Source organism: Ursus americanus, chromosome 11 (genome assembly GCF_024610735.1).
Source record: "Ursus americanus isolate L20-20 chromosome 11, mUrsAme1.1.p, whole genome shotgun sequence".
NCBI classification, from domain to species: domain Eukaryota; kingdom Metazoa; phylum Chordata; class Mammalia; order Carnivora; family Ursidae; genus Ursus; species Ursus americanus.
In genome coordinates this window covers 46,069,540-46,091,867 of record NC_142137.1, presented here as the reverse complement: position 1 = coordinate 46,091,867, position 22,328 = coordinate 46,069,540, and the positions used below count along the sequence as shown (strand labels likewise).

The window sequence follows — 22,328 nt, the reverse complement described above, 5'->3', positions numbered from 1 at the left end:
CACGTCGGGGCTGGAGCCTCAGCTCCACGGGCTCCTCCAGAAAGCTTCTAGCCCCTAACACCTCTCTTTCCTCTGGTCACCCACACTAGGAGTGGTAGCTGCTTTCTGCAGTTGCTCTCTTTGCTACCCAAGGGTTCCTTTCATGTCCTGCATTCATCAAATACCGCTTTAACCAAATCCCTATGCTAAATTCTCTTAAAATGATTGATGTGGATTCCGTTTTCCTGGTTGCATCTTGTCTGGTGCATTGGTGAAAACAATATCCATGTGTCCTTTCTCCTGTTGATGAATATGGTGAGCATGGCCAGGCTGGCTGCCCTGAAATCTTGGGTAAACTCTACGATGTAATAACAAACAGTGTGGAGAGGTGGAGTGGTGGTTCCAGGTATGCTGTCAGGGCCTCTCCCCCAGCCAACAGTAAAAAAGCAAAGGGCCCATCGTCTGACTTCCTCTGACCTGCCATATTCTTCACTTCACAAGGACTGTGGGAATCATGAACTTCGGATGCACATCTGTGAGGACACAGGCTTTGTGGCCACATGGAAGCAGGTGTTTATATGATTTAGTAACGAGCTGAACCAAGAGGGAACATTAGCTGACTCTGAGTCATCATTTTCAACGGTCTTTGTCTCTGGACCTTTTTCTGTGGTTTAGTCTGTTCAACAGATGCTTAGGTTTTCTCATTTTTGGTTATTTATTTATTACAATTATTATTACTATTAATTCCTATTATAAATAAAGTTTCTCTGAACATCCTTGTATGTGTCTCTTTGATCTTAAGTCAAAGAACTTTTTGGATGCCTACTCAGGCAGACCTTGAGCTGGATGGTGATAATGAATAGCACGAATGTTCTGTTTCTCAAGGATCACCGTCTAGAAGAGGAGACAGAGTATCACTAGCATCACCGTCATTCATTACCGAGGTCACCAAATTGGAACCCTCAGAAAATGCCTTACACTGCGCTAAGCATTTTCAAGCATCTCATTTAACACTATAATAAAAGTCATAGAATGATAAAGCTGTGATCAATATTAAGGCCCAAGAATGTGTCCATTTTACCCTGGAAGACAGCAAAGATCTCAGGGGCCAGCTGGGTAAATCGGTCAGAGCGTTCTAGATAGACTTAGTCATGTGTACAAAGACATTCAAGAACAGCAGGGGGAGGAGTGGAAGGAGAGGGAAAAGCAGACTCCATGCTGAGAGCGAGCCCAACGCGGGGTTCCATCTCCTGATGCAGAGATCAAGACCTGAGTCAAAATCAGGTGGATGCTTAACTGACTGAGCCATCCAGGTGCCCCGATTTGTAACTATTACAAGTATTTATCTGAATATCTTGTAAACTCAACTTGCTTACCCCTCATGAAGCATGGACCACATTTGTAGAATTAGTGTTTTAAACATAGAAAATCACTGACTTTTTTGGAGTCTAAGTGACATAACAGGAGCTGGACTTCAGAGAAAATTCATGTGATGGCTCTGGGTGGAATGAGCAACTTTGGCCATTGTGGCAGGTAGGGAGATAAATTTAAAGCAGAATGTGGCTCAGCATAATACATCAGAACAGGAAGAGATGTCTTAAAGAAACTTTATGAGGAATTTAGATGTGGGAGCAAAGGGAGAAGAAAATGTCAGAGACTCGGGTTAAATAAATGACAACTATAATATCTTAAACATGTTTAGCTTTTTAGAGGCACAAGGAAACCATCTCCTGAAAATGAGATTTTGGGTGACATAGTAGTACAAGTATTTAGGGAAGAGGACTTCACTTAAAAAATGGGCAGGTTCTATAGAGATGAACAAATTGTATGGCCCGAAGCCTAGCATCTTTGGTTTTCAGCACATGAATGCTACGGCACTAGCCACGTTCTGGAGAGGCCCAGAGACTCAACTCAGTGGACACTCATCATTATTGACCATGTTATAATCTGTGTTTTACAAGGTGGCCAGATAAAGTTCCTACACTTCAGACTATTTGACAGTCTTTCCACGAAAAACCAGCAACGGTGGTTCCTGCTGAAATTCTTTTATAATATAAAAGTTGAGGGCCACTGGTCAAAAACAAGTGAACACAGTCATAAGCACATGTATCTATTCTCCCTTTGCATCTTGCGAAACTGGAGCTTGCCTTACAGTCTGTTCCATGTCTGTTACAGCTGCATACGGAAGTTCTCAACAAGTTGTTGTTACGACGACTGCCTTCTAGAAGAGTTGGGTATTGGCTCTACCAGTGGAAACCACCAGGAAAACGTATTTTATTTAAAAAAAAAAAAAAAGAGAGAGAGAGTCCAAGAGTTTTTTGGATTGGGGCGGACCATCTGATCAGCTCGTTAATTTCACTTTGAGAGTTGAATGAACCTCTGAACCAGTGGCAACAACAGCATTGCATACCCGAGTCTCTAAATATGTACTTCCATAGGGAGTGGAATCTACACACCGGAAGCAGTGCAAGTGTATCACTACGACATGGAAACAGAGAGTGGCCAGCTGATGCTCTCAGAATTGAAGTCCCGGCCTCGAAGTGAGCCCACCTACTCTGCAGCTGTGGATTGGAGTGCTTATGCCAGAAGTGTCAGGCCATTCTTGTCTGAGCAGTCAAATTTTCCTGGAATGATTTATTTTGATGAGCTCACTTTCCCTGAGCTTAAGAGAAACACAGGAAATGACAGTTTGCCAGCAAGTGTTGTTACTTAACTGACAAGATGTTCGAGAAGCGAACAGATGAAGTGTATGCACTAGGTGCTTTTGATGGACTGCACACAGTAGGAGGTCAATATTACTTACAGGTAAAAAATGCTTCAAAGTGTTAGAATGGATTTTTTTATTCGTTTTTTGTGTTTTTTTTGTTGTTGTTGTTTTTGTTTTTTGGTTTTTTTTGCTAGATCAGCGCTGCATTTCTTTAAAAATTATGCTGGATTTAATTAATTTCTATAATGCTAACATTCATCACTGAAGTTCCCCCCTCCCCCCAGAATGCTTTGTTAGTTTTAGCAAGAACAGAGTTAGTTCTCTTGGCTGCAAAGTAAAACATAAAGCAGATTGATTCGTTCTCGGCCAGGCAGACTCAAGTTTAAAAGGCTGCAACTTCCATGCATTCTCGTTTAGTGTCAGGTATCTTTAGAGCAGTATTTTCCAAACTGTCTTCAACTAGAGTGCTGAGTAAGAACTTCATTTCCCATCATGATGCAGGGCAGTCAAGATGTGTGACTGAAGTATAATAGATTTGCTTTAAACAAATATTTTATTAATAAATTCAAATTAGAATTAGAAATGTTAACAGGATTTTTTTTCGGTTGGGGACTGGGGTTCTTGGTCACGCCGCTTCAAAGAATGAAGAGGTAGACCAGACAGAGTGGTGGGCAGCGAAGTAAGGGTTATTGAGCGCTAGCAAGGTGATAGTACAAAGCTCCAGAGGAGGGAGGGGACCAGAGGGGTTGCCACCAGAGTTTCTAAGTCCAGGGGTTTTTAATGGGCTTGTTGGCCGGCTGGGGCTGGTTTAATCTGATTAACTCTCCCTGCACCTGTCATCCAATCAGGTTTTTGTCACATGGGAAAGGGTGGAGAGCTCCTTCCAGGGTGGTTTAAAACCCTTTTAAGGGTGGTTTCCTCTTAGGGCATTTGGGGGGGGGGGGGCTTTCCCTGCCTGCCTGCCTTTCAACAATCCATCAGAAATAACTCTAATTATGAGCAATGGAACTCTGACTTTTAAAATCCAGTTTATTGGGTCCCCTGGGTGGCTCAGTTGTTAAGCATCTGCCTTCGGCTCGGGGCGTGATCCCAGAATCCTGGGATGGAGCCCCACATCAGGCTCCTCCGCTGGGGGCCTGCTTCTTCCTCTCCCCCTGCTTGTGTTCCCTCTCTCGCTGGCTATCTCTCTCTGTGTCAAATAAATAAATAAAATCTTCAAAAAAAAAAATAAAAATAAAAATCTAGTTTATTGCATTTCACTTTTTATTAAAAAAAAAAGTTAATCTTGACTCATTGATTTTAGGATTCACTAATGGCTCTGACCTGTAGTTTGAAAAGACTGCTTCAGAGCCTTAGGGAACAAAGGCAGGCATGGAGATTACTGTGAGATAAAAAGCAGTCAAAAGCCAGCAGATTCAGAAAAAGCTCTTTACCTCCGCCACAACTGCCTAAGAAGAATTGAGAGAGAGGATCTGCGCCAGGAGACCTATCACCGTAGAGAACTATGTCATGACACGGACTAGGAGTGGCTGACAGGGAGGAACCCCTCACAAGGCCTGTTGGAGCTAAGTGGTCTACGTCTGTTTGTTTCTGAGTGACACAGCAAACATTTGTTTACCAAATGTTTATTCTTTTTCATCTTCCTGTGAATTGCATTCCAACTCTTTGAAGTCCCAGGCCCCTAGCCTTTCTCCTTACTTCAGAATGACATACGTACCTCATTTGGCCTGACCGCCTTTCGAATTTCCATGTCTGTATGGATTCCCCATAAGTCAAACTAAATTTGGCTTTCTCCTGTTAATCTGTCTCATGTCTACTTGGTTCTTAGTCTGACTGGAAGGACCACGAAGGGCACAGGAAATTCTTCCTCCCTGACAGATGCAACTTAATAAATTTTCCTCTATTCCTTGACGTTGTGTCTCTTGTGAAGAAAATATTTCCAAGATTTCTGACCACCTCTGTCTCTCCTTTGCTACGTAGATATGCACATTACTGAAGAGTCAAACCACTGACTGAGAACTTGTGGGGAGTCTGTGGAGTCAGCTTTCACAAAGTTTGAAGAATTCTCCCTTGGTGCCACATTGGCAGTGCGTTATGTTTTCCCACAGGTCACTCTCCGTGGAAGTCAGCTTGCTCCTGAGAGACCTTCTGAGGTAGGAGGAATCCGAGACAATCAATGTCATAAATTTTATGACACAGTATTGCAATACTCTGGCTCACATTATATGGCAAAACTTTAAAGATAAGTGGAAGCTATAATATGGAAGCGAAGTTGTGTTTCTAGATATCTTTAAGCTGTGATGGAAAATTTGGGGTTCATTTTTCTACATAAATATGATGTTGAGACCCAAGGCAACAGTAGGGTTATGGAGAATTAAAAAAAGAAATATCGACTGTGGGTGATGGCAACCAATGTTCTCTTTATTCGCATGGTGTAGAAGGCCCAAGTTAAATACATTAAAGAATGCACCTGCGGCCTGTTTCATGGGTATGTTATTTTAAGAAGTTGTTTTAACGAGAGCAATAATGATACTATTTCATGAGTTAAAAGAATTTTTTTATACATCATCTTTTTTAACCACCTCTGCCACAGATTACCTGATGCACTTTCACCCAAATCTCTCTCCTATTGACCTTTAGATCTGACACATCGGTTTCTGACACCAAATCCTGCGTGCGAGTTACTATTTAGAGGGAGGTTGTCAGAGAAGGGCGTCTGGGCTGGAAACCCAAGCTCGCGTTGGAGTGAATCTTTTGCTTTCTTTGATCAGATTTCAAGCTCTCTGCCTGTCTTAGTTATGACCCTGTACAGAGCAGTGTTTGAGAAGGACCCTCCGCGCTTAGGGCAAGGACCTGGGAGACGATCACAATGTCCTCCCACTGGCACACTTTCAGGATTGCGCTGGCAAAGAAAGGGAGAAAGAAAAAATGCTTCACGTCTGTTTGGAAGAGATATCACAAACTGGCTGAAACAACAAACTTAAAATGTAAAAAGTGGATGTGTCTTGCCTGTTTTACATTTTACATATTTGATTTAGCACCAACTCATTTGTGGGAGCTGCCTTTATCCTCCAAGTAGGTGCGACGGAAGTGTGTGTGAGTGTGGGTATGTATAGCCAGACCTGTATTTAAATGGAGGGGAGCCTTAGAAAACTTTAGTCTTAACTACTCTAATGTATGCACATGTTTTTCTATCACTTGTAAATACACAGGGTGAAGGCTGAATATGCGGAGCCTAGTCGATCCTAGTCGATTAAGATACAGGAAGTTACAAAACAAGGTCATCTTGTAAAGTAATTAAGAATAACTTTTTAAAAAATTAGGAACAACTTTTTAACTAATTAAAATTGTTCCATGATCTCTTTATTCTACTCTTAAGTTCCATTTGTATGGGAATTAGATACTTACAACGAAATAAAAAAGAAAACAATTATCTCTTTCAGACCATACCCTGTTCCCTTCTGAAATTACTCCACTGTAAAAGCAAGCCCCCTGGATACTTAGATTTGTGGCAGTCTGTGCTAGACAGGGAGCTTCCTTGGAAAGGGCCACCCTGTCACCTTTCCCCTGGTCACCGTTGGTCCCTCAGCCCGGGGCCCCAAGCTCTTTTTTCCTCTCCATTGGTCACTCATTAACTCTGGGAAGAGAGACACTTGAGAGCCGGGGAGCTCTCGGGTTCCTGCGGGAGTGGTTGAGGCTTGCTCTGAGTTGGAGACACTTTTTCCTCACAAAGGATATGACAATTGCTCTCCCAGACTTTTCCCAGATGTTTATTTCCATTCCATTTAATGCAACACAGTTCCCGGAGGCTAGAGATATTCTGGGCAGCAGATAATGCCTTTATCTCTGCTCCCATCATGTTTGGATTCTCTCTCCAAAGGCTCTGATACTCAGATCCTAAGGGCCTTGTGCTGGTTCTTTCCAGGCTTTTCTCCTCTCTCTCCTAGACAGTCGGCTGGTGTACCAAGTTGGCTTGGCGTACAAGGACCTGGTGGCCCCAGCCTCCTCACTACCCCTCATCACCCATGCATCTTACAGAAGAGACTTCTGCTCCCTCTCTCTAGCCCTGGGAACGGCAGGATCAGCGGCCGCTCTGGAAGTTGCTGTGATCCGTATCTTTTAATACCACAAGCTTTTTTATTTCGTTGACCCAATCTTATCTTATCTCCTGCCCCTCTTGCCCGCCCTTCTCATTTTATTTACAGTGACTTATGAATGAGAAGCTCTGACCGACCGCAGTCCTCAGAGCAGTGTCTTCCTACATTCTTTCATTGGAGAGGGAAGTCATTCTGGCTTCAACTAGTATATCTGAGGCTGCAGAGTATAATTTACAGGTGAGCAAAAATAATTTTTTTTCTTTTTATGGAAGCCAGTTCAAGCCACAGGATAATGGTTAGGGGTAGTATTAAAAAAGTAAAAGTTTTATTAAGTCCTAGGACTTATTTATAAAACTTTTATTTATAAAACTTTTATTTATAAAATTTATATATATATATATTCTTAACCTGTAAATGACTACCAATTGGATTAATGTCCATAAGGAAGTCAAAAGTGTTCTAGTCACTAAATATTACTAAGTAACAAGAATTCAACGGAGTAAATTGAAACGTTATGTGGGCTTCATTCGATGATTCTTGAATCTGGCAACATTTCATCTATTAAAAAAAAAAGTTTGTTGAGTTTTAGAAAAGGGAACCTTTTTAAAGGCAGAAAGTGAAAAAAGAAATGATCAAACAGTGCTATATTTCAGGCAAGGTGGCTCTCCTAAGGGGAGCTTGAGGATTAATTCCTAGTGCGGGCCCTGGGAAAATTCCAGGTTGCCTGGTTGAAGTTCACATTTCTGGGAGAAGCTGAAGCTGTAGTTAGGTTAGGTATTAAGTGTTGGTGGGATTTAGAATAAGTGACTCCATTTTGGGCCTGTTGTCTTCTTTTTAACAATATTAACATCTAGGCATATATATTTAGTAACAGCACAGAGACAGACTTCTCATCTTTTATCATACAGAACACCCTATAACTCTGACCCGGTCCCACAGTTCTGACACACGATCCCGATCTGTGTTTCCCACACCATTAAGCAATTATCTGACACCAGCTGGGGGTCCTATAATTCAACTCCATTCTGACACTGCATCCCTGGAGAGAGGTCCCACAGGTGAAGGGCTCAGTCCCACAGAACTGCCCTCTCCCACTTGAGATGCCAGTTGTAAGCCCAGGTTGTCACCTGGTGCTTCTGACTACCTGGCTATGGAAAGGAGGGTCCAAGGACCCCCTCCCTCAGTTTGGTTAATGTACTATAGGGACTCACAGAACTCAGAAACTTTATTTACTGGATTACCAGTGTTAAAAAACAAAATTCGACCGGGTGAATTTGGAGATCTAATTGGCTTTATTAAATGATTCATGAATCAGGCAGGTAGCACCCCCATTCAGCAAGCAGAGGGGAGCTCCCAGGAGCTTGACAAGAGACAGGTTTTTAAAGGCAGAGAAAGGGCATAAAAGTGAGGAAGAAAGGAATTTATTAGCAAGGAATGCGTTGTTCAGGCAAGGTTGCCCTCTTAAGGGGAGTAGTAGGGCTTATCAGTGAATGTTTTAGAAGGGACCAGGAAATTCATTGTTGACTGGTGAAAGGTTATATCCGTGGGGTGTTGCAACTGCAGGTAGGTTAGGTATTAAGTCTTGGTTTACTGACTTGGGGCCTTAACCCACGTGATGCCATTTTGGGCCTGTGGTTTTCCTGCTAACAGTCCCCTCCTTTTGTTAAGACTTGCAGCCTAACTGAGATGGGGTCAAAATTTAAGGCATGAACGCCCGCCTCAGCCGCTGCTCTGAAGCGCTGAAACTTTTGCTGATGCCTTGTGTGGCGTTCACAGGTCATGACTTTTTCCCTTTTTCTCTGGGATATTTACAGGTTACGAATTCAGGTTTCCATTCTTTAGGTCAGTCATCTTCGGTTCCTTTTCTGATGTTCTGATGCCCTGAAAGCTTTTGAAAGAATAAAATGCAGCAGCGAGGTTATTCTGATGACTATAAGCGGGATAATTCCCAATGTTTGGAGGGCACTTTGTCGCGGTTCCGTATGCAGGCTCGTTGAGCTCGACAGTCAAGAAAGAATTCTTGAGACATTTTTGCTACAAAAAGGTGCTTTTATTAAAACATGGCAACAGGATCCGTGGGCAGAAAGAGATGCAGTTGTGATTGTGACATGTGACTTTGATTATATATTTTGGAGTTGAGGGGGCAGTAGAGATAACAGAAGTCTCTAAAGGGATTTCTATATGGTAAAGAAGACTTAAAGGATCCTGGAGGTCTGGCTGCTGTCAAGCTAAGGATGGTTTTAGTCTCTAGCAAAGCAGTAACATTAAGGCATCTGTGGGCTCCTTGAGGAATGTCACTCTCTGCGCGTCTCAGATATTTATCAAGGGGCTGTGCTGTAAGGAAATTTAATTTAATCTACATTTCTCTTGCCTTTGTTCTCATCATTTCCCCCCTGAACAGTTTTGACCCTTAAATCTTTAAGATTGCTGAGGGTAGAAGGTCTTATGTTCTGTAACTTCTTACTGCTGAATAGGGGTGTAGAGATGTCTCTACCTATGGGCCAGCACTGGTCAGTTGGGGAATTTCTATAGAGAGTTACAAAAGGCAGAGGCAGTCAAATCCAAGGTAGAGGACATATACGAATCTCCTTGTGCAGAAAGGATTAGCTGTCGGCTTGAAGTTACGGCCGTGAAGGAGTCTAGGCACCAGGCAGGAAGAGACAACAAATTGAGGTTAATATTATTATGAAACAAAGGAGCCCAACAAAAAGACCTTTGATAGTTGACCAAAATTTTCCTCCAGTCCAGGAGTTTAACCAATCATTAAAGGAGAGGGAGAGAGTATTCATCTTTGAGCAATCTTGTTACATTTCTCTGATAATGTGGAGTTATACACAGCATTCGGTGTTGCTAATGACACATGTATCTGCTTGTGCAGCTGTTAAAACATCCAGGGCCATTCGATTTTGTAGAACTGCTTTACGCATCTGTGTGAAGTCAGCATTAAGTAGGAAATGCTGCTTTCTGAGTCATGTAGTGCTTTTACGGTCTATTTATTAAGGGCTCCAAATGCCCAATGACATTCTGTAGTCCCATTGATGGAGCGAAGATAAATGTTAAGTGATCATACCGGTGAAATGTTGATGCTGCCCATCGTTGTTTTAAATTTGGAAGATTAGCTGGGTAGTGATGGTTTTGATAATATGTCCGTGAATTTAAGCAAAACCCAAAGTGCAACAACCTATCCACCCTGGAGGAAGCCAGGGTCATAGGTTAGATCCACATAACCATTGGGTTCCATTTGGAGGTAGCCATCTAATTCTGGGTCACCTTGTCCAATCAGTAGCAAACCAATCGGTAGCCTGGTATAAACCTTGTATTAACTTTTCACTGGTTATTTTTGGGTATGAAGATTTTTTCTCTGATTAACAAGTCAGTCCTGTGTATTTTTTCACTGTCCTCACTCCTGGGCTATATAGAATCTCTTGGTCTGAGTAGACTGGAGTTATGGATTTTATGGGGGTTAAGATGGGATAAGACTTAATGTTTGTTTACTTTGTGCTGCCTGCTTGGCTGCATGGTCTGCCAAATCGTTTTCTTTAGACTCTAAGTTCCTATCTTTTTTTTTTTTTTAAAGATTTTATTTATTTATTTGACAGTGATAGAGACAGCCAGTGAGAGAGGGAACACAAGCAGGGGGAGTGGGAGAGGAAGAAGTAGGCTCCTAGCGGAGGAGCCTGACGTGGGGCTCGATCCCACAACGCCGGGATCACACCCTGAGCCGAAGGCAGACACTTAACCGCTGTGCCACCCAGGCGCCCCTAAGTTCCTATCTTTTTGATGTCCTCAGAGGTGAATTATAGCCTCCTCCTCAGGTAGGTGTATAGCCTTGAGAAGGGTGATTATTTCAGGTCCATATTTGATTGGGGAATTATGACTTGATAATAATGCTCTTTCCTTCCAAATTGCCCCATGGGTGTGTAGCACCAGAAAAACATTTGGAATCAGAATAAATATTAATTTTTAGGCCTTTTGCCAGTTGAAGAGCATGGGTAAGTACTCTTAATTCAGCCTTTTGGGCAGAAGTATTCACTGGAAGGGCTTTTGCCTCCTTGGTCTTAATTAAGCTAACTATAGCATATCTGACTTTTCTTTCTCCCTTATCCATGAAGCTACTGCCATCAGTAAACCAAACATCATCTGCATTTTCAATAGGGGAATCTTTCAAGTCTGCTCTGCTTGAATAAACAAGATCAGTAATTTCCGAGCAGTCGTGTTCTAGCACAGAAGCATGGTGGTCAGGAGCAGCTGTAAGGATGGTTTAAAGTTTGCCAGGTTTTAAGTATTATTTCAGGTGTATCTAAAAGCATAGCCTGGAGTTTAGTAAGTCGGCCTCCTGTCATCCATTGGTGTCCTTTGGTCTCTAGGACAATTTGGACCTCTTGTGGGGTCATTACTATCAAGGACTGTCCTATAGTAAGTTTTGAAGCTTCTTCCACCAGGAGGGCTGTCGCAGCCACCGCTCGAAGACAAGCCAGCCACCCTTGTGCTACATCATCAAAGGTCTTTGAAAAATAGTCCACTGGTCTTATTTTGTTTCCTAATTTCTGGCTGAGGACTCCCAAAGCTTGCTACATATAAAGTAAATGGTTTTTCTAAATTTGGTAAAGCCAAAGCTGGGGTTGTTGAAAGCTTAATTTTTAATGTTTGAAAGACCATCTGCTGGACTTTAGTCCAGAGTAAAGATTCTTCATTAGGGCTTTAATTGAATCATGGAATGGTTTGGCTAAGAGCCCAAATCTAGGAACCTACAGGTGGCAAAAACCTGTCATGCCTAGGAAAGTATCAAGTTGCTTCTGTGTGGTTGGGGACCCAAGGTCTAATATAGCCTTTTTCCTGTCAGTAGACAGGGTCTGGTGACCTGGTGTTAACTCATATCCCAGATATTTTACCTTTAGTTTGGATATTTGTCCCTTTTTAGGAAAGACAGGATACCCCCTGTCTGCCAGTAAATTAAGTAAGATTATAGAATTACTATCAGATATTTCTTTTGTGGGAGTACAGATTAGAATATCACTCACATACTGTAATCTGAGTTTTAACTTCCCCAGGAGTGTTAATCCAGGGATAGCAGTTGGGGCCAACAGATAATTGAGGGCTATTTTATTATCAAGAACAACTTTGGCCAGAGTGTCTGAGGATCTTGGTTGGGCAGCTATTGCTTTTGCAATGGATTCTGCAACAATTTCAAGAATTAAGGAGAAGTTCCTGATCAGAGCCTCATTTATATTTATCCCTTGCCCAGGAAGTAGGAACCTGCCAAAAGGAGTGAGTCCTGAATCATGAAAGCCTCCTGGTAGACCTTTTCTAACTTGACTATGTAAATTCAGGGGAGTTGACCAATGAGATGTAGGGGCTCAGATTTCAGGTTCCTAGTCTGAAATAAAAAGGTTGCCCTAAATTCCAGAGATTACCCATATTAGCAGTGGCCTGGGAGATAAAGATGAGGGTGTTATCTTTCCAGGCCAATGCCAGAGTGAAGGAAGGGAAAAGGAGAAGGGGTTTCAGTTGAAGTAGGAAGTCTTGATCTGGTCTCTTGGTGGAAGCAGTCTACCTCAATGGCAGCTACTTGTCTTCCTTGTCAGTTTGATTCAGAGGTCTCTGGTGTCTTCACAGCACCAGGTATCAGGTGGAGTCTTCTTTACCTGTGTGATGTGTACTCAACGCTGAATACATTCTAATTTTGTACCAGTGTTAGTGGGCAGGAACACTTGGTACGCTTCTTTCCAGTGGGGCTCGAGGTCTTCCTCTGATGATGTTTTCAGAATACTTGGTCACCAGGCCCTAAACTGTGATGAACAAGATCCTTTGGAATTGGGGCCCAGGAAGGCTTCTTTAACCTGTTGATAACAGGCTTGAGCATAAGGCATTAGAGACTTACAGTAGTGGTCATACTAGCATGACACAAGGCATCAGCAGGAGGTTATCTATTGATAGAATTCCAAGTCTGCAAGGTTTTCATTAAGGCTCCTATGATTCACCCAGTGAAGTGGGTGCCTCAATCACTGGAGATTATAGAAGGCATACTTCAAGTGGGAATCACATTTTTTAACAGGTCCCCTCCCATTGTGAGAGCATCAGTCTTGTGGCAGGGAAAGGCTTCAACCCATCTGGAAAGCATGCATACAATAGCAAGGACATATTGATAACCCACACTAAGTGGCAACTAAATGAAGTTTAGCTACAGGTGTTCGAAGGGTCTACAGGGAGAGGGTCTGAGGACACTGGAGACAAAATCGGTTTTTCAGGATTCTGGGTCTGATGAGTTAAATATTATTGGCAGACTGTTTTTTGCAATTTCACAGAGTTTCTCCACTAATGTCTGTAACTCGAGTTATCTTAAATGCATTGCAGTGGGTGAAGGAATGCAAAAATCAGAAAATGGGGTTTGTCAAGGAGCTGGGAAAAACCAAGCAGCCATCTTGGGTTTCCCATAGCCCTATTCATTTAATTTACAGCCCTTGTTTACCCATCTCAGTTTCTCTGATTCAGGAGCAGACTGTTGCCATGTTATAGGGACGTCAGGATGGCAAAACCCTGGGAATGAGGAGCCATTTTTGCAGAAGCAGAATGGACCTCATCCGAGTGTGTTACAATCATTATAGATTCTGTTGTTGCTGCCTTTCCATGGAAGCCAGCTGGATCACATACTCAAAGTTCTTTCCAAAGATTTCTGTTTCAAAAAGCTTCTACAACTTTCTTCTTTACACTCAGATTTTGTCCTAAGTTTTCCCTCTTGGAATAAACAGTCTTGCTTTAGGACAAAATTACTTTGTTTTTCCTCAGCAAAAATGTATCTCTATTCCTCATAATTTTTTCTTACCAAAAACATGCATCTTACTTTCTTTGCATATAAAGTTATTTTCCCTTTTTATTTCTAGTGGTCTAATAAATTATTACATTTATTAGAATTTTTAAGTCTTAGAAATCTCAATTTCTAGTGATAATTAAGTAGTAAGTGAACGGTCTCTTTTACCACACTTCTTTAGATTTGCAAATTTATGAATATATATCATAATATTTATAAGCATATGCCTTTTTAAATTTTCAGGTGTAGCATGAACAGCTCCAGATATCTTTTAGTTTCTCTGTAATTAGAAGCCAAAAATAGATAAACCTGTGTTTAGTAATCAATGTTTTAGTATTTTGTTTTGTTACAGGATTTTTTTCTGTCAGTGCCTGTGGTTCACACCGCTTCAGTGAATGAAGGGGTAGACCAGACAGAGGGGTGGGCAGCAAAGCAAGGTTTATTGAGCGATGGTGAAGTGATAGCACAAAGGTCCTGAGGAGGGAGGGGATGTGAGAGGGTTGCTACAGGAGTTTCTAAGTCTAGGAGTTTTTATGGGCTTGTTGGCTGGCTGTTTTAATCTGATTAACCATCCCTGCACCTGTCATCCAATCAGGTTTTTGTCACATGGGAAAGGCTGGAGGGCTCCTTCCAGGATGGTGTAAAACCCTTTGAAGGGTTGTTTCCTCTTGGGGTGGGGGTGGGGGAGCTTTTCCCTGCCTGCCTGCCTTCCAACTATCCATCAGTTTTACTTGGAAGTGATCTAGATATTTAAAAAATCTAACTTAACTCATTTAACCTAACTCAGCAAGACTTTAAGGTTTTAGGTTGCCAATAAGATTTGGTAAAACAATTTAAAAGCTTACCTAAAATTTTTTTTTTTTTTTAAAGATTTTATTTATTTATGTGACAGAGAGACAGCCAGCGAGAGAGGGAACACAGCAGGGGGAGTGGGAGAGGAAGAAGCAGGCTCATAGCAGAGGAGCCCGATGTGGGACTCGATCCCGGTACGCCGGGATCACGCCCTGAGCCGAAGGCAGACGCTTTAACGACTGCGCTACCCAGGCGCCCCTTACCTAAAATTTTTTATTTATGTCTATTTAATTTACTTGTTATTAACAATTATGCTTAGATTACTCAAAAACTTTGTGAGACATCAGTCATTCTTCAAAGCTGTTTTTCTTTTAAATAGTCCGTAACAAGAGATAACATTGACTTACGACTTTAAGTAAACACAGGTAGAATAAAAATTTCCATTTTATTGCTGATAACTCTAAAGACATGTCCATTTTAATTAAACCAACAATCTTAAACAAGCTTTCATGTTGAATATTTTCCCAGATCACATGAACTTAAAAAAAACATTTGGGTTAGTGTCTATCTTTTTGATAGGTTTAGAATGGTCAATCCTTATTGGCACTTGTCTTCAACTAAATAGAGCTCTTTTGAAAATTAATTTTAGCAATACCATCCAGAGGTAGAATAATATCTCACCTTTATAACATGCTCACGAACACATGCATGCAAGGACTTTGGGAAGATTTTTAAGATTTGTACTTGTCCCTGGAATCAATCTTAAGAAAGCTGTGCTAGAGTCTGGGCACAAGAGCCCTTTAGCAGTTTATTTTATTTTATTTTTTATTTTATTATTTTTTTAAAAAGATCTTTTAATTGTTTATTTGTCAGGGAGAGAGAGCACAAGCAGGGGGAGGAGCAGGCTCCCCACCGAGCAGGGAGCCCGATGTGGGACTTGATCCAAGGACCTGAGCTGAAGGCACCCGCTTAACCGACTGAGCCACCCAGGCGTCCCTAGCAGTTTATTTTATTTTATTTTTTTTTTATTTTTATTTATTTATTTATTTATTTATTTTATTAATAATGATTTTTTATTATATTATGTTAGTCACCATACAGTACATCCCCGGTTTTCGATGTAAGGCTCGATGATTCATTAGTTGTGTATAACACCCAGTGCACCATGCAATATGTGCCCTCCTTACTACCCATCACCGGTCTATCCCATTCCCCCACCCCCCTCCCCTCTGTAGCCCTCAGTTTGTTTCTCATAGTCCATAGTCTCTCATGTTTCATTCCCCCTTCTGATTACCCCCCCTTTCTTTATCCCTTTCTTCCCCTACTGATCATTCTAGTTCTTATGTTCCATAGATGAGAGAAATCATATGATAGTTGTCTTTCTCTGCTTGACTTATTTCACTAAGCATTATCTCCTCCAGTGCCGTCCATGTTGTAGCAAATGTTGAGAACTCATTCTTTCTGATTGCTGAGTAATATTCCATTGTATATATGGACCACAACTTCTTAATCCAGTCATCTGTTGCAGGGCATCTCGGCTCCTTCCACGATTTAGCTATTGTGGACATTGCTGCTATGAACATTGGGGTGCATATGGCCCTTCTCTTCACTACGTCTGTATCTTTGGGGTAAACACCCAGTAGTGCAATGGCTGGATCATAGGGTAGCTCAATTTTTAACTTTTTAAGGGACCTCCACACGGTTTTCCAGAGTGGCTGTACCAACTTGCATTCCCACCAACAATGTAGGAGGGATCCCCTTTCTCCACATCCTCTCCAACAATTGTTGTTTCTTGCCTTGTCTATTTTTGCCATTCTAACTGGCGTAAGGTGGTATCTCAGTGTGGTTTTGATTTGAATTTCCTTGATGGCTAATGATTTTGAACATTTTTTCATGTGTCTGTTAGCCATTTGTATGTCTTCATTGGAAAAGTGTCTGTTCGTATCTTCTGCCCATTTTTTGATTTGTTTATTTGTTTCTCGTGTATTGAGTTTGAGAAGTTCTTTGTAGATCTTGGATACCAGTCCTTTATCTGTAGTGTCATTTGCAAATATATTCTCCCATTCCGTGGGCTGCCTCTTAGTTTTTCTGACTGTTTCCTTGGATGTGCAGAAACTTTTAATCTTGATGAAGTCCCATAAATTCATTTTATCTTTTGTTTCTCTTGCCTTTGGGGATGTGTCATGAAAAAGGTTGCTTTGGCTGATGTCGTAGAGGTTGCTGCCTATGTTCTCCTCTAGAATTTTGATGGATTCCTGTCTCACATCGAGGTCTTTCATCCATTTGGAGTTTATTTTTGTGTATGGTGTGAGATAGTGGTCAAGTTTCATTCTTTTGCATGTAGCTGTCCAATTTTCCCAGCACCATTTATTGAAGAGACTGTCTTTTTCCCACCGGATGTTTTTTCCTGCTTTATCAAATATTAGTTGCCCAAAGAGCTGAGGGTCCATTTCTGGGCTCTCTATTCTGTTCCATTGGTCTATGTGTCTGTTTTTGTGCCAGTACCATGCTGTCTTTGTGATCACAGCTTTGTAGTACAGCTCGAAATCCGGCATTGTGATGCCCCCAGCTTTGTTTTTCCTTTTCAACAGTTCCTTGGAGATTCGGGGTCTTTTCTGGTTCCATACAAATTTAAGGACTATTTGTTCCAGTTCTTTGAAAAACGTTCTTGGTATTTTGATCGGGATAGCATTGAAAGTGTAGATTGCTCTGGGTACCTAGCAGTTTATTTTAAAAAGATATTTCTTCCTTTATTTTTTCCCCCTTCAGTCTCAGGTAATTGTGCACTGTGTTTACCTTGCAAAGGCATGATAAGATGTGTAACTTTAAAGGGAAGAGAAAAAAAGTAAGTTCTTCTAAGAAGGACTTTGGTTTTCTAAGTCCAATAATTTACAGGGCATTTCAGATAAACAAGGGAAGTTTTGGGATTCGTAAAAGAATAGGTGAATTTTGAATTGCCTGTACACTGATTTTTCTTTTGTAAAATAAGGATGGTGTTTTCAATTCCTCAAAAAATTGGGTTATAACTTAAAGGCCATCTTATGTTCATTCACCTATCCTACTATATTATCTTCAATTGGTTGCTTTCCCTCTGGGTACATAGTTTTGTTTTTTTAATTCCAGTATAATTAGCATACAGTGTTATTAGTTTCAGGTGTGCAATATGATGAGTCAACAATTCTGTACATTGCTCTGCCCTCATCGTGATAAATGTGCTCTTAATCCCTATCACCTACTTCACCCATCCCCCCACCATCATTTTGTTTTCTGTATTTAAGAGTGGTTTTTTTTTTTTTTTTGGTCTTTTGTGTTTGTTTGTTTTTTTAAAAAAATCATTTATTTATTTATTTATTTGACAGAGATAGAGGCAGCCAGCGAGAGAGGGAACACAAGCAGGGGGAGTGGAAGAGGAAGAAGCAGGCTTCCCAGGAGAGGAGCCTGATGTGGGGCTCGATCCCAGAACGCCAGGATCACGCCCTGAGCCGAAGGCAGACGCTTAACGACTGAGCCACCCAGGCGCCCCTGTTTGTTTGTTTTGTTAAATTCCACATGAATGAAATCACATAGTATTTGTTTTTCTCTGACTTATTTCACTTAGTGTTATACCCTCTAGAGTCATCCATGTTGTTGCAGATGTCAAGATTTCATTCTTTTTTTATGGCTGAACATACCACTTCTTTAATCAATTCATCTGTCAACAGACTCTGGCTGCTTCCATAATTCGGCTATCATAAATAATGCTGCATGAGTACATAGTTCTACTTTTAAATATTTCTGGGAGCATTGAGTAACACCCCGTGGGTGTCTGACAGATCCCCAAAGAGGGTGCAAAGGATACTATGTTCCACAAATCCAGAGTCACTCCCAAAGGCAGCCAAAAGAAAGAAACAACTTGCCTGTACCAGGCAGGCAGAAAGCCAAGCCTAGTTACGCAAAAGGAGACAAGCAAGAAGGCGGTTGCTCTCTCTGGGAGAGAAAAGAACAATCCACAATGGGTTTGAAGCTGGAAATGAAGGGACAACAGTGAGATTTTATTTTCCTCTCCAGACTGGGCACCACAGACATTGATTCAGAAGAACTGATTCTGGTAAGAGTTTTCATCTTTCATAGGCTTTAGACAGTTTATCCAGGATCCTGTCTGTAAGCTCTGGTATCCACCAGAGTTTTCCCTTAGCTGTTTAAGGGAACAATGTAGCAGTTTACCAGAAAGGTCCTCAGTGTCTTCAAATCTGGGAGGGGACCTCTATGGGAGCCCTTCTTTGAAAGTAGATATGGGAGTGTCTGTAAAACCATTAACTTGGCAGACTTTTACTTACAATTATGTAGTCTTTCCTGAGTGGAAAAACAATTCAGACGGGCGATTAGTAGAATGAGTACTTGGAGGATAGAGGCGAACCGTGGGAGTTACATCAATCTAATAAATAGTCTTCTGTTGTCAGTATGTCAGGGAGCAAGACTTTCCTGTCCCTTTCAAGGCCCATCTAGGCAGATTGGGAATCAAACTGATATGAGAAATTAACAGGAGAAAATCAAATTTCTTTTCATATGTATGGGGAATCCACATGCACATGGAAATTCCAAAGAGAGGAAAAGTGAGTATGTATGTCTTTCTACAGTAAGGAGAAGGGGGTGGGGGTCTGGGTCTCTAAGGGAAAGGAATGTAATTGACAGGAAAATGAGAAAGAGTAAATGGTTGGTAAACATGTTTGCTGGACTATCAGAAAAAAGGAGACCTGGGGGACTTTGATCGGGCAGGTCTTGTGAGGTTCCTCCCTGTCTGCCACACCTAGTTCATGTTGTGATGGAGTCAGAGTTATCTATGGTGACAGCTCTCTTCCTGGAGCAGATCCTCTATCCAAATTCTCTTTGGGAAGTGGCGGAGGAGGTGAAGAGCTGTCCCTGAATCTGCTGGCTTTTGATTACTTTAACTCAAACTAACCGTCATGCCAAAGTGGCCCATCTTGGGGCAGCTGGCCTTTTGCCCCTACAGTTCCCTTCCTCTGAAACTTCCTGAAGTTTCACGCATTAAAAGTTGAGTTGGTGGATTGTTTCATCTTGTTGAACCTATCCCTTTGTCTTGACAATAGGTCAGTTTAGCTAAACTCATTTCAAGAGGCAGTGTTGAAGGTATGTTCTGTTAGGCCTATGGTTCAAGCAATCAGGTATTAAATAAGAGGCATTGTTATGGAAACAAAAGAAAAACAATGGCTAATGGTTAGATCAAATCATAAACCAATTTCTGAGTTTTAAGCGTAGCCAATCAAGATTTCTAGATGTCAGGCTATATTTTTGAGTGACCCACAGAGCAAGAGGCATGAAGATGATTTATAAATGAGCTGTTGTGGTGATTTCTCTGAAATTTATATCAAGTTGTTTATAATCAATTTGTAGAGCTTCAGGAAGAAGGGCAGATTTAGTTTTTAAATGATTCCAAGTCAGAAAGATGAAAGAAAAATTAAAAAATGCTAGTTTGGAGAGTTGGAGCTAGGCATTGGAGGACTCTACAAGAAATCAGGATCTAGTCCAGCTTATAATAAGCAGTATTAAAATCTAATATTTACAAAGGTGTGTTGAGGAGGAAGAATTTCTTCTGCTATTCAAGGTCCTTCTAGCTGGACTAAGAATCAAATTGACATGAGACAGATGAACAGGCGAAAATCAAATTTAATTTCATATATACAGGGACCTACACAGGCATGAAATTCCAGACTTATGTGATGCTTATATGAGTTAAGAAGAGGGGTAGGGTCCTGAAGATACAAAGGTGAGAAAGATCAGCAGCAGGAAGGTGAGGAGATGTTTGGAAAACATAACTTGCCCTTTTATGCAGATAGATTTATTAGGTAAAGAGAAATCTCTGTTAACACCTGTTTTCCTAGTATAGGGAGGCAATTGAGGGGGGAGGTAATGGGTTTTGATGGCTTTTAACTCAAAATAGTGTTTATGCCAAAGTGGCCTGTCTTGGGGCAACCTGCTCTTGGCCCCAACAGGTACCTCTTATACATTAAATTTTTCATTAGACTTTTGCAATGGATCTTTCAATGAAACTGTTGGAATTTTGAAACTTTTTGGAGGCTTCTCCTTGCCACTTAAAACAGATATCCCATTCTGTTTACCTTGGGAACCCTTGCTTTCAAGTGCATTCCTTAGATGACCTTATCTAACTGAAATGTTCTCCATCATGGCCCTGATAATTCTGTGTTGTTTTTAGTAAAATTTTACCATTTCTGTAGATAATCACAGCTCCTTGCATCATAGTTTTGTTTTTAGACATAAAATAAGCAAGTGTGCCAAAAGGTGGCCTATCTTGACTCTTCTGATTTTAAGGATCCCATTAGCTAAGGCTTTGTTTACACAAAACAAGACAGACATGGGTACCTCAATGCAATGGCAATAACCAAAAGTTGTCACTGTGGACTGGCCAAGAGAAGGCTATGCCCACCACCAGCAATTCCCAGCATGGACTAAACCAGCAGAATCCATTATTGAGACTGCAGACTGGAACTGGGGAAAGGACTAAACCAGCAAACCACAGTAAATGGGGACTGCAGGCTGGAAATGAAGAAGGAATTCCAGCGTGGAATTGTGGACCAAGCCAAGGGCTAAGGACTGGCACTCCGTTAGAATCTCCTGTCAGTCTAGACTGACCTGTTAACCCTGGATGAGAAAGCCAATTAGGTCAGGACTTGGAATGCAAAAAGAGAAGAGCCTAACTGAGAGGGACTTGCCAATGGCCCTCAGAAATAGCGAGAAAGACCGTGAACTCAAAAGTGTTCACAGAGCACCATACCTGTGTTTCCCGTTTTTCTCAAACCCAGTCAGAATTTTGCTTCAGCTCCTGACGCTGCCACAAAATTTGGTAAGAAAAAATAATGCCACCAAGTGAATTTGAAGATCTGACTGGCTTTATTAAATGACTCATCATGAATCAGGCAGCATCCCATCTAGCAAATAGGGCGGAGATCCCCTGAGCTAAACAATGGACAGATTTTGTAACCGAACCAATGCGAGTTTGAGCCTGGGTGAGTCAGAAACTACACCAGGTTAAGTTTTCACACAAAGAGAGGTTTACTTGCAGCAAATAAGGAGATCAAGGGGGATGGTTCCCAAAGCCGTGACTCTCTGAGCAAAGGTGAGTGGATTCTCTTTATTTAGGGTTAAGATGAATATTTAGATTAGGAGGCCTCGTCCTCTTGTGTAAAGGTGGGCACAAAGTCACACGTGGGCCTTCAGGAAACATGAGTGTACATACATTTACATGTTATGGAAAGGAGGCTTTGCTCCTCCTCGGGCAGAGATTTTAGTACCACACCGAAGTCAAGGTAGTTGTTGGTCCGTCCATGCAGCTGTGAGTCAGGGGTTAAGCTCAGGCTGGTCTTATTGGTCTGGGCTGGCTGGAGGTCTTGCCAGGGCACTCACTATTGCGTAAGGGGTGGTTTTGGTTTCCATTTACCTATGTTAAGAGAGAAGCTGGAAAGAAGAGCTTAAGGAAAAATGTGGGACAAGGGTTGGTGAGTATAAGCAAGTGAGCAGTAAAGGTCAGGTCTTGGGGTGTAGCTGGTGACAGTTTTTAAAAGCAGAGAGAAGGCATTAAGAAAAAGAAAAAAGGGGGCACCTGGGTGGCTTGGTCAGTTAAGCGTCTGCCTTCAGCTCAGGTCATGATCTCAGGGTCCTGGGATCGAGTCCCACGACGGGCTGTCTGCTCAACAGGGAGTCATCTTCTCCCTCTCCCTCTCTCTCTTTACTCTCTCTCTCAAATAAATAAAATAAAATAAAAAAGGAATTTATTAGCAAGGGACGCATTGTTTAGGCAAGGTTGCATTCCTAAGGGTAGCGATAGGAGCCTTAGTAAATTTTCTAGAATTGACCAGGAAATTCTGTGTTGATTGGTGAAAGGTTACATTCTCATGGTGTTTCAATGACAGATAGGTTAGGTTATTAGGTC

The 22,328-nt window shown here is 41.6% G+C and overlaps 1 protein-coding gene across 4 annotated transcripts in view; it reads left to right on the top strand.

Moving 5' to 3' along the window:
• The first annotated feature begins 8,470 nt into the window (after positions 1–8,470).
• Positions 8,471–22,328, top strand: part of VNN1 (vanin 1) — a 46,310-nt gene continuing 32,452 nt past the window's right edge. For 2 of the 4 annotated variants that reach the window (XM_045805532.2, XM_045805531.2), the window contains exons 1-2: positions 8,471–8,559; positions 17,743–18,470. The gene's annotated coding sequence lies outside the window, so the exon portion shown is untranslated. Of the gene's footprint in view, positions 8,560–8,601; positions 8,626–10,400; positions 10,599–17,742; positions 18,471–22,328 lie in introns of those variants that run through there. The other 2 variants (XM_087865498.1, XM_045805538.2) reach the window with 2 other exon arrangements.